The following is a 13,153-nucleotide window of genomic DNA, read 5'->3' on the forward strand; positions in this document are numbered from 1 at the left end:
AATGCAAAGAAATAGAGGAAAACAATAGAATGGGAAAGACTAGAGAGCTCTTCAAGAAAGTTAGAGATACCAAGGGAACATTTCATGCAAAGATGGGCTTGATAAAGGACAGAAATGGTATGGACCTAGCAGAAGCAGAAGATATTAAGAAGAGGTGGCAGGAATACACAGAAGAACTGTACAAAAAAGATCTTCACGACCCAGATAATCATGATGGTGTGATCACTCACCTAGAGCCAGACATCCTGGAATGTGAAGTCAAGTGGGCCTTAGAAAGCATCACTACGAACAAAGCTAGTGGAGGTGATGGAATTCCAGTTGAGCTGTTTCAAATCCTGAAAGATGATGCTGTGAAAGTGCTACCCTCAGTATGTCAGCGAATTTGGAAAACTCAGCAGTGGCCACAGGACTGGAAAAGGTCAGTTTTGGTTCCAATCCCAAAGAAAGGCAATGCCAAAGAACGCTGAAACTACCGCACAATTGCACTCATCTCACACGCTAGTAAAGTAATGCTCAAAATTCTCCAAGCCAGGCTTCAGCAATATGTGAACTGTGAACTTCAGATGTTCAAGCTGGTTTTAGAAAAGGCAGAGGAACCAGAGATCAAATTGCCAATATCCGCTGGATCATCGAAAAAGCAAGAGAGTTCCAGAAAAACATCTATTTCTGCTTTATTGACTATGCCAAAGCCTTTGACTGTGTGGATCACAATAAACTGTGGAAAATTCTGAAAGAGGTGGGAATACCAGACCACCTGATCTGCCTCCTGAGAAACCTGTATGCAGGTCAGGAAGCAACAGTTAGAACTGGACATGGAACAACAGACTGGTTCCAAATAGGAAAAGGAGTACGTCAAGGCTGTATATTGTCACCTGCTTATTTAACTTATATGCAGAGTACATCATGAGAAATGGTGGGCTGAAGGAAGCACAAGCTGGAATCAAGATTGCCAGGAGAACTATCGATAACCTCAGGCATGCAGATGACACCACCCTTATGGCAGAAAGTGAAGAGGAACTAAAGAGCCTCTTGATGAAAGTGAAAGAGGAGGGTGAAAAAGTTGGCTTAAAGCTCAACATTCAGAAAACTAAGATCATGGTATCCGGTCCCATCACTTCATGGCAAAGTTGTATTTCAACTATACCATAGTATGGTAAGTGTACAGTTGCATTATGCCTAAAAATTACATACCTTAATTTAAAACTACTTTATTTGTTGTTTAACAATAAACAGTTATTGTTAAAAAATGTTCACCAACATCTGAGCCTTCAGTGAGCTGTAGTGGTAACACCAAAGGCCACTAATCATAGATCATTATAGCAAATGTATTAATAATAAAAAAGCTTGCAATTTGCAAGAATGATCAAAATATGACACAGAGACATGAAGTGAGCAGAAGCTTCCTACATGCGGGGTTGCTACAACCTTCAGTCTGGAGAAAATGCAGTATCTGCAAGCACAGTAAAATGAGCTACATCTAGAAATTAAATATTCCAGGAAAAGAAAAAAATTAGTGTACATTAAATGATATCTTTGCATTTCACACTGGATAAAACTCCACTGAAATCATACAAGACCATACTTTTAATATTATTTCTAATCAATGTATTTTTCCGTTTCTTGAATCTCCTCTTTCTCCTCCATCCCTTCCTCTCCTTTTCCTTCCTCCTTCTCCTCCTCATGCTCCTTATTTTTATTTTGGATAAACTTTCTTTTCATACAGACTTCTGTCACTCTTTTTTTTAATTAGTTGTGGGAGATAACGTGGACAGTGGTGAAGAGAATGGACGGCATTCGTGCCCAGATCCAGCGTTTACTAACCTGGCAACCGTGAACATGTCCCTGAAGCTGTCTGTAGCTCAGGTTTCTCATTCATATAGAATAAAAATAAAAGTGAGTTTACTGTTATATTAAATGTTAAATAAGGTAATATCAATATTTTAAGGTACTCCATTTAAAGTGCTTGGGACCGTAATCACTCAATGAATGCTGTTGATTAACTGGCTTCATCACTGTGCTACATAGAAAGTGCTGGTAGAGTTGATAGAACTTTCATCAGTGGCTGACAAACAAATATACTCAGAACCATCAACACATTATGAAGTATTTTATATCGTTTCATTTTACAAACATGATGCCAAAAAGACACTTGATAAAATTAAAATTCATTTATAACTCAACCACTGTGACTCATTAAATATCTACCTCACTTAGTTTAGTCCTAGTAACATCAGATTTTGTATTTCATCATTTTTTTAACGTTTTAATGATACATACATAGTCTTTTTGAACCAGTCACAGACTTCTAATGCTCACTGCCACATCTGTTGCAGACTGCAGATCTTATTTCTTGCTTACGCTATAAATGCCTTTCAATCGCCCCTCCTGTCTCTAGCTCCCTTTCCAGCCCCCATAAACCCACAGACTCTCAGTCTTGATCTCGGCTTCTCTCTCATCTCTCTTCATACATACACTCATGTAAGTTCATCCTAAACTCTGAAACATTTTCTACATGAAAAAATTTTAATGTCTTTTTTATTTCTAGCTACATTAAGCAAAAATGTGATTTGGCATTTTGCATCTTTTGAGTCTTACCCCTAAACCTAGACTCTCCTACCTCCATTCTAATTCTCTCAACATCCAGCTAGAAATGAAGAAAGCAGTTTCTATCTCGTATATTGGTTTCATCAGGCTGCGACAAGTCATAATTTGCATATTGCACATGCCAGATTATGTCTTCTGTGCTTTCTTAAAGAGAGGATCAAAAAAGAAAGATACATTGTTATATCAGTTAGCTATTTCTTCCTACTATGTTACCCAAAGCTCAGTGATTTAAATTATCTCGTAACTCTGTGTTTATCTGGGTGGCTTAATAATGTAGATTGATCTTGGGTGGGTTCTGTTGAACCCTCTCATGTCTATTGTCAGCTGCTCAGTCATGAGGGAGACAAAGGATTTAATCATCACTCACGTGTATGGCAACTGGCAAACCAGGTGCATCGGTTTCCCTCCACATGCCTTGTCATTGTCCAGCAGATCCTAACTATTCACTTGGTGTTTAAGTTTTCCAAATCCAACAACAAAAATAGTCTCAATGTGCAACATTTTTCAGGCATCTGCCTCTGTCACTTTTATTAAAATCCCACCTGCCTAGGAAATCCCATAGCCAATCCAGATGCAAGGACTGGAGAAGTTGGATCTCTCTCCCTATAGAAGATTGAGACAGTTTTGTAATTTATGTTTGTCTGGCTTTTTCTCCATTTCATCTAAGTTGTCATTTTTTTTGCCTAAAGATGTTCAAAGCATCCCTTTATGATATAGGTGATATTATTATGGTGATTTATTTGATTTTCAAAGATTGGTATACTTTAACTCTATAGAAACAAAAGAATTATATACTTAATTCCTATATGATTAATATATAAATAAAACTATAATTAATTCCATGTAGTATGTTAACTGGAGAAGGCAATGGCACCCCACTCCAGTACTCTTGCCTGGAAAATCCCATGGGTGGAGAAGCCTGGTAGGCTACAGTCCATGGGGTCGCTGAGAGTCGGACACGACTGAGCGACTTCACTTTCACTTTCCCCTTTCATGCACTGGAGAAGGAAATGGCAACCCACTCCAGTATTCTTGCCTGGAGAATCCCAGGGATGGCGGAGCCTGGTGAGCTGCCGTCTATGGGGTCGCACAGAGTCGGACACGACTGAAGCGACTTAGCAGCAGCAGTATGTTAACTGAAATTACATTTTTGGACAAAAAAGCAATGGAGCAGTTTTAAAGTAGTATGCGTGTGTGCTAAGTCATTTCAGTCATGTCCAACTCTTTGTGACACTACAACTCTTTGGACTGTAGCCCGCCAGGTTCCTCTGTCCATGGGATTCTCCAGGCAAGAATACTGGAGTGGGTTGCCAGTCCCTTCTCCATAGGATCTTCCTGACCCAGGGATCAGACCTGTGCCTCTTATGTCTCCTGCATTGGCAGGCTGGTTCTTTACCACTAGCGCCACTTGGGAAGCCCAAAGTAGTGTGATCACATATGTAATAATCACAAATAAGTCCGTATACAGACATACACACTATCCAAGATATGACCATAAGCAACTCCCAGGGTTACTACATAGTTAATAATATCTGGATATATTCCTTTAGAGGAAACAGATAAAGCTTGAAATTTGATTAACACAATTCTGCTCTCACTACGGAGACTACATGCCGAGTGCCGAAGAGACACAAAGGCAGATATGACTGCTTCAGTGAAGCAGAGCTCTGTACCTGTAGCCCACACCCAAGAAATGTTTTACTGATGAATTCTCCACTTACTGTGACTCGTTACTCATGTCCGTGCACTGTTACAAAGGAAGAATGACAGCTGGTCCAGAGTGATATTAAGCTTAGTGGTTTTCTAAACCACGATAAGAAAACATGGGCTGCTGACAATAAAGTCTGGTCAATTTTCTCACATTCATCTGTACCTTATATTGAGATGGGCCATTCATTATATGTGCAGAGACGTTTCTATGTTAGCACAAAACTGCGTAATTTAAAGAATCGTATCTTTTCCAAATCCTTATGAAATACCTCGCTAGCACACACAAATGTGAATTCTTCCATCCCATTTTATTAAAATTTTCATGATGATCAAAAGATGATATTCATTATGTATATATATGTATTTGTACACATACATTTTATCTGTCTTTTCATACACTGTTATGTATTATAACACTTTTTACAGTTTTTATAGTTCACAAGATTATTTGCTTATGAAATTCATAGAAATAAACATGACATACTGGGTAACTGAAATTGTCCTGTGTCGTTCAGGTTATGAATTCGTTTCTAAGGATGATTTATGAGTCTATAATTCTATAAAATAGTAAGATACTATGATAAAAAGTATATTTTATTAACAACAATCAAATTTATTGAACCTTCAGGAGTATAAAAATATAGATATGGTCTGAATATGTGTGTGTATGTATACATATACATATATATAAATGGAGAGAGAGATATATACACACATGTGGGTTGGGCAGAGGTGGATGAATGGGTCCACATGTGTCTGTCAAATATTTGCATATCCTTTAATGCAATTAAGTAATTTTGTTTGATGAACTTGGACTGTATGTGTGTGCTCAGTTGTGTCCAACTCTTTGCAACCCCGTGGACTGTAGCCACCAGGCTCCTCTGTCCATGGGATTCTCCAGGCAAGAATACTGGAGTGGGTTGCCATTTTCTTCTCCAGGGGAATCTTCCTGACCCAGGGACTGAACCCAAGTCTCTTGCACTGCAGGCAGAATCTTTACCACTAAGCTACCTGGGAACTTGGACTAGCTGGGAACAAAGATGTCATTTTTATATCCAGATTCCATTTTCTTAAAAATTAAATTATTTTTGCACACTTTCAAATATATTTGATATCATCAGTCATCAGTTCATTCACTCAGTTGTGTCCAACTCTTTGTGATCCCATGGACTGCAACACACCAGGCCTCCCTGTCCATCACCAACTCCCAGAGCTTACTCAAACTCATGTCCATTGAGTCAGTGATGCCATCCAACCATCTCATCCTCTGTCATCCCCTTCTTCTCCTGCCTTCAATCTTTCCCAGGATCAGTCTTTTCAAATGAGTCAGTTCTTCACATCAGGTGGCCAAAGTATTGGAGTTTCAGCTTCAACATCAGTCCTTTCAATGAATATTCAGGACTGATTTCCTTTAGGATGGACTGGTTGGATCTCCTTGCAGGCCAAGGGACTCTCAAGAGTCTTCTCCAACACCACAGTTCAAGAGCATCAATTCTTTAGCTCTCAGCTTGCTTTACAGTCCAACTCTCACATCCATACATGACTACTGGAAAAACCATAGCTTTGACTAGACAGGTGTCCTAAAAGACTGGAGATTTGTATGATATCTATTCTAAGAAAATTGTTTCAGTGAATCACATAAGTAAATTGATATAAAATGATACTCTATTAGGAGAAAACCAATAGTCTAGTTAAACTTATTCACAAAATATTAAACCTAAATCTTCCTTGCCATTCTTATCTATACTGTCACCCTTCCCTTTGAGCTTAATGTTCATGGCATCACTGTTTAAGGACTTATCCTTTGGTCATCTCATAAGAATCTCAAATTTAAACTGTAAGAGTTCTTCAGGCCTACAAACATTGCTCACTTACTGTGCTTCCAGGCTGAGTTAATGACTTCACCATCCACCTGCTCACTGAAGATAGAAACCTCAAGATGTTTAAAATCATCTGAGATGTCTCCCTATCTGAAAAATCAAGTAGAAACTGCTTAAAATCAACTCCTACCAGTAGCCCTATCCATATAGATACACGTGCATTCTCAGTTTCAGCCGCATGATACCATCTGAAATCATTTCAGTCAGCCATATACTCATTTGTTTGCTTTTTGAGCAAAGAATACATTCATTATTTATTGGAGACCTACCATATTCCAAACATTGCTCAAGTAATTGAGACACACAAATAAAAAGAAAGGAAAAATAATTGTCTGCATGGCACTCATTAGGTTTAGTCTGGAATTCAAGAGAAAGGTGTAAGCTGGAGATAAAAATGGGTATCATCAGCATAGGAGTATTTAAAGACATAAGGTGAAATGAGATAACTCAAGGGTGTTAGTGCAGACAAAGAAAAGGCCCAGGTTTGAGGAAGAAGGGCCAGCAGTGAGACACGTAGGCTCAACAGGTGGGAAGACAGTGAGGCCAAAAGATTGTTGATACGCAATGCTAGAGAAATTAACAAGAAGGAAGTGGGCGTAATCTAACAAGAGGCTGTATGGAAATGGTATTATGGAGAGGTTTTGAGTTTAGGAATTGACCTGGTTTAGGGGATGACCGCAGGAGAGAGTGACTGAGACAAATGATGGCCCAGCTCTCTGCAAGGAAGCACTTAAAGGAAAAGAACGGCCACAGGTTGGCAGGATCATCTCTGTATCATATTCAGATCACCAAGAAATGAGACATACACGGATTTGAAGAGAAAAACAGTGAGAGATGAAGCGAGTGCCCAGATATTTTCAGATGACAATACAATGATGGACAGTAGTGATGTACTGTAAGACAATAAAAACAAACAAACAAAAAAGAATCAACATTGTTTGTTTTAATACAAGTAGGAGAGGTATGGAATTATCAGTGAGGAATCAAAAGGAAAAATACCCCACCTTTAAACACAGTGGTCTTAGAGGTGTGAAAGAAAAACAAGTATCACTTGATATGGCTTGAGGACAAAAAGCATCATCAGGGAGAGTCAGGGAGAACTTGTTAGGGAGAGCTTCTGTTAGAGTAACTGGCTAAGGAAATGCTCAGAAAAGAAGTTGACAATATAGGCATTTTGGCTATTGCCTAACCACGAATTCTAAGTGTTTGTTTTGGCGGGATGGGGTGGGGAAGGGGGCACTGGGCTAAAATGGAGACTGAAAAGGGCATGTTCAGGGTTAGATGACATTCAGGAGATGACCCAGGGGGTTTGAGAAAATCTTCCTGTGGTAATTGCGGAAATGTGTATGTATACACTCAGCTGTGTTCAACTCTTTGCGAGTCCAGGGACTATATACTCCACCAGGATATTCTGTACATGGAATTCTCCAGACAAGAATACTGGAACAGATTGCTGTTTCCTTCTCCAGGGGATCTTCCCAACCTTGGGATTGAACCTGCGTCTCGTGTGTCTCCTGCATTGACAGGCATGTCCTTTACCAGCTAAGCCACCAGGGAAGCCCAACTGCAGAAATAATATGTATTTAATACTAACAGAATAGTTTTAGCAAAAATGTGATAGTTGTGGAGCATGAAGCAGTGAGTATCCCAATGTGCCCTCAGGGACCGCGTAGACCTACTCTGACCAGGTAGATGGAATTGAAGACCTCATGGGAAATTTGTCTGACTCCAAGCAGATACACATTTCTGATGCAAGTTTAAAGGCTTGGGGAATACTCCCCATCTTTGAAGGCCAAGTTGAAATTTCAACCTTCCTATCTTCTCTGATCATCACAAGGGAGCTGACTTACTTCCTCCTCCTATTTCCTTAGTACTCTGTTCATACAGCTCTCACCTATGTGCCTGCCATTCTTTGCTACTACACTATGAAACTCTTTGGTGATGAAACAATTTGTGTTAATATTCACAGTGTCTAACATAGGTCTGGCATACATGTAGTACTCAGGAAGGTGCTAGAGTTGGTGGATGAAAGAATAACTTCTAAATCAGGACTTCTCAAACGTTAATGTGCCTGTAGATCACCCTGCGATGTCTTGAGCTGGGCCCGCATTGTTTGTATTTAATAAGAGTTCAAGGTGTCACTGATGGTGCTGGGCCTCATCCACACTGTGGGCTTCCAGCTTCCAAAATATTTCAAGGGCTTCCCTAATGGCTCAGTGGTAAAGAATCCTCCTGCCAATGCAGGAGACATGGTTTCAATCCCTTAGCTGGGAAGATCCCACATGCTGCGGAGCAACTAAGCCCATGTACCACAACTACTGAGCCCGCATGCCTAGAGCCTGGGTTCAGCAACAATAAAAGCCACCACATGAGAAGCTGTACAATGAATGCAGCCAGAGAGTAGCCCCTCGATCACTCGCTGCAACTAGAGAGAAGCCAGCACAGCAACAAAGACCCAGCACAGCCAAAAATAAATAAATGAAATTTTCAAAAAATAAAACATATCCAATGGTAGGCACTTGGACATTATGACCTTTATTGTAGTGCATTTTTCCCAGGTCATTAAAAAAATGTATCTAGTTTTGCTGATTTGTTATCAATAGACTTTTTTTCTTATCTTTTAAATATTGCTATGCTCCAATCTTTAATAAAGCTTTGCTTTTAATGTTGTAAATTATAGTCCCTAGGAGATTGATTCAGGGAAACTAACCTTGAAGCTTTCTGAAAAAGAGCAAAGTAGTGGCTAGAAATCTGTTATGCCTTCTGATAAACTGGTGTTTTGTCCTTAGTGGTCAAGGGCGCAAGAATCTGGGGACAGCATTTATGCTTGCATCTCAGGACCCAAGACACCATTTGGACCAGGATCTTTCAGTAAGCTGTGGCTTTGGTCAGTAAGCTGGTCATTTTGTTAAATAGTTTTGCTTCTCAGTAGTGGGATCTTATTTAGTATACAATATAGATTTGTGTTTAGAGGACATTCATTATTAATACCTTGTGAACATATTTTAAACGCTTTCTAAGAAAAGTGATCTAAGATCTTACTTTGTTGAACTCATTCAGGGATAAAGTATAAGAACGTTGATTTTTCAGAATGGGAAAAAAAATCCTATTCCATAAGAATATTGAATCCAGTCTGTTTCTACACTGCATATAAAGAAGATTTATACTTGATTTAATTTGGAATTAACTTTGTGAATTTAGGGTTTCTTACAGGTTAAAGAAAAAAAAAGTATGTTTTCTAAAAGTAACATACGTTTTTGTAGCCATAAATATATATGCATATATTCTTCTGCCTTAATTTTAATTCAGTAAAAGTATAATAAAATCAGGGAAAGGGTATGATAGGAAACCTTTTGTGATAAAACTAAAAAAGTAATATTTGCTTACAAATTTGAAGATAAGTATACTGATGAACATTTCACTAAAGCAATGCCACATTGTTGACACCGTACCTTTAAAAATGTGTTAACTTGTTACTCATTATATTCTTACCTGCTAGGACACAGGGTTTTATGACCTTTTTAATTTCACTGGTTATCTCTTCAGAGCTTTTAGAGCCTATCTGATGTTTCTACACTTTCTATTTGTAGCATATTATATAAACCTAGTTAAAGCTTTATATTCACAACATAGAAAAACCTTGAAGCATTAGATAATAAGAAATAAGTAGTGATAATGGAAACCAAATTCCTTTATCACTTCACTCAATTAGATTTGATAGATGGACTTTATAATTAAAACCATAGCTTAATCACTTTCTTATACACTTTCAATAGAAAGACATTTAAAATCTCCATTAGCAAAACTAGCAATTGTAAGGATATGTATGTCAGCTGGAAAGTTGGTGCTCAAAGATCTTTATGATTAACTCCTTGTAAATTACCAAGTAAAAACTTTAAAATATATAAACCAAAATTAAATACTGAATATTTCCCACAGTGTGACATTTTAAAAATACACTAGTACTAGAAATGAAATACAGATTATATAAAGATAAAGCTTTGTTTTAAAAATATCTTTGGCTATATATTCTCTCTATATAGAAATATTGGCCTCAAATGTAGCTATCTCCATACTCTAGCTTAAGTAAGTTATTATTCTTCAAATAAAGAGAAGTTAAAAGAGGTCATCCTAATTTTTCTCATAATTTCTTGTGATCATTGAAAAGTTCATTTATCCAGTAAAAATAGTAATTATATAAAAGGATCAACAAGTGTTCAGAGCTTGTATTTCTTTTTTTTTTTTTTCAATTCGGGTAAATGTTTAAAGATCATATGCTGGAAAATGGTTCTTCCAGATTTATTTAAGAAATAGCTTACGTTACATAAGTTGGTGGGAAGAGATAGGCAGGTAGCCTTTCACTAGAGTGACAATTACCAGTTACTTTGGTAAAATAAGTTTTTGTCTTAGCTAGAAGTACCCATCGAAATCAAGAAGAAAGCATTCTTCTTTTCCCAAGAAAGAGTCTCTATCTATTTGTTTTCTTTCACCTTATTAATTTTAATCCTGATGAAAGTGAAAGAGGAGAGTGAAAAAGTTGGCTTAAAGCTCAACATTCAGAAAACTAAGATCATGGCATCTGGTCCCATCGCTTCATGGGAAGTAGATGGGGAAACGGTGGAAACACTGTCAGGCTTTATTTTTGGGGGCTCCAAAATCACTGCAGATGGTGATTGCAGCCTTGAAATTAAAAGATGCTTACTCCTTGGAAGGAAGGTTATGACCAACCTAGATAGCATATTTAAAAGTAGAGACATTACTTTGCCAACAAAGGTCCGTCTAGTCAAGGCTATGGTTTTTCCAGCAGTCATGTATGGATGTGAGAGTTGGACGGTGAAGAAAGCTGAGCGCTGAAGAATTTATGCTTTTGAATTGTGGTGTTGGAGAAGACTCTTGAGAGTCCCTTGGACTGCAAGAAGATCCAACCAGTCCATCCTAAAGGAGATCAGTCCTGGATGTTCATTGGAAGGACTGATGTTGAAGCTGAAACTCCAATACTTTGGCCACCTCATGCGAAGAGTTGACTCATTGGAAAAGACCCTAATGCTGGGAAGGATTGGGGGCAGGAGGAGAAGGGGATGACAGAGGATGAGATGATTGGATGGCATCACTGACTCGATGGACATGGGTTTGGGTAAACTGTGGGAGTTGATGATGGACAGGGAGGCCTGGTGTGCTGCGATTCATGGGGTCGGAAAGAGTCGGACATGACTGAGCGACTGAACTGAACTGAACTGATAGTATTTCCATCCTATCTAAACAGCAGATTTTACTGTCCTCATTTAAAACCAATCTTTCATTTTATTTGATCAATTCACAATATTGTATAATTCTCAAATATCTGTTCTGAAACCAAAAATACCTCATTCTCTTTATATTTTTTAATTAAAAAAAACTTCATTCTCATGATATGTGCTTTCCTCCTACTTGATGAAGATAAACCTTCTGTCTCCAAACTTATCTTTCTTTCATTTAGAGGGAAAAAGAGTCCTTTCATTTCTTCAAATGAATTTTAGCACCTGGGCTTCAACTCCCGTCGAATTTTTGCTCCCCAAAATGGTACAACACATTCATTTTCTCCTTGATTCTATCACTCTTTTACTAATAAATTCCTGTTCAAAAGTTATATTCATCATTTATATATTTAGATCATGCATATTATGTGTATTATTATATCATATATCTTATATCTACCTTATATATATATATTGCATTTGAAATATAATGATCATATAATACATATATATCTTAAGAATGAAAACAAAATAAAATCAAAGAATTCTATCTTGACTTTAATGCCTTCTTTAATTTATGTCACTGATGCAAAAATTATCTTTGACCTATATTTTTTATATATTTTATTATTTCTTTATTCAAACCCCTAATTACTTTAATCCCTATGGGATTATGAAACATACCTTCTCAGAAATCAAAAGAGAACTTTCTTTTTCAAATGTTCCAGTTTTAGGCTCTCTTCTATTTCTTCCCTTATCATTGAATTTACAACCTTTGATGTTAACTTTTGTTCTCCATCTCAGCCTCCTTAACTGTCTCTGCCTTTTTTAACACTCCAGTGTCCTAGTAGTGAAGAATCAGACCCAAAGTTAATTTTCCTTTATTGCCTAACCTATAAACAAACAGCAACCTGTGTTTTTTCTCACTTAGCCTAACATTAACTTATAGTTACTATGTGTCTGTTCCTTTTGACATTCAATAGCTCCTCTTGCTTTAACCAGATATTCTTAAAAGCACATCCAAAAACTTTTCTCCTTCTCGAGATATACATGTGACAAAAAGCTATGATAAAAAGATGTCATGATTTAAATTTTGTTTTTGACTAAATTTAACATTTGTTTGTATTCTCTGAACTGGAATTATGCACCTATTAATTCAAATTAAATTGCAATACTGAAATAAATCAGTGAGGCAAAACTTAACATGATGAAACATACTACAACATGTCTAAATTTTTCCATGACCTAAAAACTACTCTCCCAAAATCAACAATCAACTTATTAGTTGTAAAAATGCTCAAAAATCTCTTATTTTAGTAAGAATGATATGCTACACTGCCTTTAGGAAATAGTGGCAGTTTTATTATTTTATTAGATGTATCAAAAGACATATTAACTTCAAATTTCATTCGAGTCATGTTATGAGTCTCCTCACTATTGTATGAAATTCAGGATAAAATATCTGCTCTTGTCAAAAAAAGTAAGGCTTGAACACTCTAATGTAACAAAGGGTATGTATCATAATGTAATCTATATACTTCCATGATATTGCCTGTGTCTGATGGAAATTTGAAGAGTCACATAAATAACTAATAGGTGAAATTACGCTGTAAATAACACACCTACAAATGCCCATGGGAAGAAAAGAAAACCTCTAGAGCAGTATAGAATTCAATTATTTTCTCTTCTAAAGAGTAGCCTGTCATCAATGATATTACAAAGGAG

This window comes from Giraffa tippelskirchi, chromosome 6 (assembly GCF_054371585.1).
Source record: "Giraffa tippelskirchi isolate mGirTip1 chromosome 6, T2T-mGirTip1v1.2.pri, whole genome shotgun sequence".
NCBI lineage: Eukaryota > Metazoa > Chordata > Mammalia > Artiodactyla > Giraffidae > Giraffa > Giraffa tippelskirchi.